This window comes from Bison bison, unplaced genomic scaffold, assembly GCF_000754665.1.
Source record: "Bison bison bison isolate TAMUID 2011002044 unplaced genomic scaffold, Bison_UMD1.0 scf7180017864195, whole genome shotgun sequence".
NCBI lineage: Eukaryota > Metazoa > Chordata > Mammalia > Artiodactyla > Bovidae > Bison > Bison bison.
Genome location: NW_011494767.1, coordinates 169328 through 172746, shown reverse-complemented (window position 1 = coordinate 172746; position 3419 = coordinate 169328). Strand labels below are relative to the sequence as shown.

At 46.4% G+C, this 3419-nt stretch overlaps 1 protein-coding gene across 1 annotated transcript in view; it reads left to right on the top strand.

Moving 5' to 3' along the window:
- Positions 1-3178: 3178 nt before the first annotated feature.
- DIRAS3 (DIRAS family, GTP-binding RAS-like 3) overlaps positions 3179-3419 on the top strand; it is a 2496-nt gene continuing 2255 nt past the window's right edge. The window contains exon 1 of the mRNA XM_010844133.1: positions 3179-3364. The gene's annotated coding sequence lies outside the window, so the exon portion shown is untranslated. The remainder of the gene's footprint in view (positions 3365-3419) is intronic.

Below are 3419 nucleotides of genomic sequence, written 5' to 3'. Positions count from 1 at the left end.
TCAATGCATTTCCAGACTCCAGACGATGAAACCGGAATCAGTGGCTGGAGTGACAGGTAACTATGAAAACTTCACTAATAATCAGAACTACCCCCAAACAGAGAGGACAACCTGTCAAGTGCCAAGGTGTCTGCTCTGGGGTAAACTGATGCCCATCAGTTTCAGTTTCAGGACCCTCTTTTCTAGTCTTTCTCATTCCTAAAGACTTTTTGTTGTTGTTCAGTCACTAGGTCATGTCCGACTTTGCAACCCCAGAGACTACAGCACGCCAGGCTTCCCTGTCCTTCGCTATCTCCCTGAGTTTGTTCCAACTCATGTCCATTGAGTCAGTGATGCCATCCAACCATCTCATCCTCTGTCACTCCCTTCTCCTCCTGCCCTCAATCTTTCCCTGCATCAGGGTCTTTTCCAGTGAATTGTCTCTTTGTATCAGGTGGCCAAAACATTGGAGCTTCAGCTTCAGCATCAGTCCTTTCAATGAATATTCAGGGTTGATTTCCTTTAGGATTGACTGGTTTGATCTCCTTGCCATGCACGGGACTCTAAAGAGTCTTCTTCAGCACCACAATCTGAAAGCATCGATTCTTAGGTGCTCAGCCTTCTTTATGGTCCAACTCTCATATCTGTACATGACTACTGGGAAAAACCATAGTTTGACTATGTGGACCTTGTCAGCAAAGTGATGCCTCTGCTTTTTAATACACTATCTAGGTTTGTCATGGCTTTTCTTCCAAGGAGCAAGCGTCTTTTAATTTCGTAGCTGCATTACCATCTGCAGCTCAAGAAAATAAAATCTGTTACTGCTTCCACTGTTTCTCCTTCTATTTGCCATGAAGTGACATTTTAGGTGCCCTAGTTTCAATAGGCAGTGTTATTTGTGGTTTAGGAGGAATGTGCAAAGATTTCGTTCTTGCTCAGAATTCTCACTGCTCTTCTTCCCTGCCCCAAGTTCTTCTGTCCTCAATTTATTTTCCCCAAGCCTGCTGTGTTTTCCTGGTGGAAATCTGCTCTTATTTGGTTTAAATAAAAAGGTCATTGGCACTTCCAAAAATGCTCAAAGACTACACGATTATGTGTATACAGATTTCTATATTATTATGTGAAGGCCAATAGCTGTCTTTTATGAATTACCTATTGTATTCTAAATGCCTTCTAACTAGTGCATCAGGGAGTAGCTCCTTGAATCCTCCCCACAATTCTTTCTTACAGGTATCAGTTCCCCTCTACAGAAAAGTAATTTCTCCAGGATCGCACAGCTCAAAGGCATATTATCATTTCAGTTGCTCAGTCATGTCTGACTCTTTGTGACCCTGTGGACTGCAGCATGCCAGGCCTCCCTGTCTATCACCAACTCCCAGAGTTTACCCAAACTCACGTCCATTGAATCGATGATGCCATCCAACCATCTCATCCTCTGTCGTCCCTTCTCCTCCCGTGTTCAATCTTTCCCAGCATCAGTCTTTTCAAATGAGTCAGCTCTTTGCATCAGGTGGCCAAAGTATTGGAGTTTCAGCTTCAACATCAGTCCTTCCAGTGAACACCCAGGACTGATCTCCTTTAGGATGGACTAGTTGGATCTCCTTGCAGTCCAAGGGACTCTCAAGAGTCTTCTCCAACATTACAGTTCAAAAGCATCAATTCTTCAGCTCTCAGCCCTCTTTCTAGTCCAATTCTCATATCCATACATGACTACTGGAAAAACAATAGCTTTGACTAGATGGACCTTTGTTGGCAAAGTAATGTCTCTGCTTTTGAATATGCTGTATAGGTTGGTCATAACTTTTCTTCCAGTATTAACATGTATTCCAAAGAAGGAAAAGGGAAAAAACCCATTAACATTCTAAAGCTAGTTTTCTGCCTCTAAAGCATGTGTTCTTGATCTCTGCCTAACATGCATGAGTCTTTGGGTAAGAAAGAAAAATTATAAAAATGTTTTCACTAATGAGTAAAATATACTGTATCAGCTTAATGACACAGGAGGATAAAATCAGAACAAGAACAAGAATTGGAGTTAGGAGTACTGGGTTTGGGCCAGCTGCTGCTGCTGCTGCTGCTGCTGCTGCTAAGTCGCTTCAGTCGTGTCCGACTCTTAGCGACCCCATGGTCTGCAGCCTACCAGGCTCCTCCGTCCATGGGATTTTCCAGGCAAGAGTACTGGAGTGGGGTGCCATTGCTTTCTCCAGGTTTGGGCCTATGTCCATCATTTATGAGCCCTTTAAACTTGAACAAGTAATTTTACCTGCTGAATTAGTTTTATTTTGCTGTGTAAAAAACTGCCACAGATGTTGTAGCTTAATAGGATACCCAACTGCAAAATCTAGAACTCTCTCAAATCAGAAGTCTGGATGAGCTCAACTGGATTCTCTGCTTAATAAGGCTAAAATCAAAGTGTTGATGGTCTGATCTTACGTGCAGTTTCTAGAGAGGAATCTGCTTTCAAGATCATTCAGGTTGTTGGAAAAATCCAGTTGTTAGCTCTGCGGCTCATGCTTTCTTACTGGCTGTCAGCCAGGGGTCGCTCTCTACTCCTAGGAGGCTGCCCACATTTCCAGTCTGGATTTTCCTACGAGGTTTTTATGACGACGACTAAATGAGAAGTATTGTACACAGAGTGGTGATGGATATGATCACTGCTTAATGTTGTTGGGTGTAGAGGATACCCCTCAACCTCTAAACACAGAACATGTCTACACCACAGGAAATCCTACCAAGAAGCAGGTTCCAAAGTCTCTTATAACAGAAGTGTCCGTTGGTCTTCCTCAGCAAAGACAGAAACTGGGTTTTGTGCTGGACAAATGTTTATTGGAGTGAAGTGGATGAGATGCGGTGAGGTGTCTGTCACCAGTAATGAGAAGGGTGCTAACTGGCCTTCCTGCAGGGAAGAGAAGGTGGCGAGGGTTGGGAAAGGCTACCCCACAGGGGGCAAAAAGCGAAGAAGTGGTTTAGATCGCAGTAGGTGAGAAATGCCTGCATCGGCAGCCCCGTAAGCGGACCCCACTCAATGGGCGGGCACTTGTGAACACAGGGCCACCTCCCACCCCCGCCCCTGCCCGGGCTGTGGGTACCTGTGTGGGGGACGCCGGGGAGACTGCCGGGGGCGCGTCTGACTCGGTCAGCCCCTCACAACCCAATCCCCCCTCTGTGAGCAGTGCAAGTGGAGTCTCCCAGTCTGCGCCCCCTGGCTCTAGCTAACCAATCTCAGTCCCACTGTTGGTTGGAGCATTTCGCCCGGAGCCTCCGAGCGAACTGGTTGCCGGCTGCGGCTGGGAGCTTGGTTGCGCAATTCCTTGCCGCCACTGCGGCCGCGGCCAAAGCCACCCGGGCAAGGAGAGAATTTGCCGCGAGGTTCCCGCCTCGGAAAGAGGTAAAAGCTATCGTTCGCCTTTTTTCGGGCACTCAAATGCAAGGTGTAGCGAGTG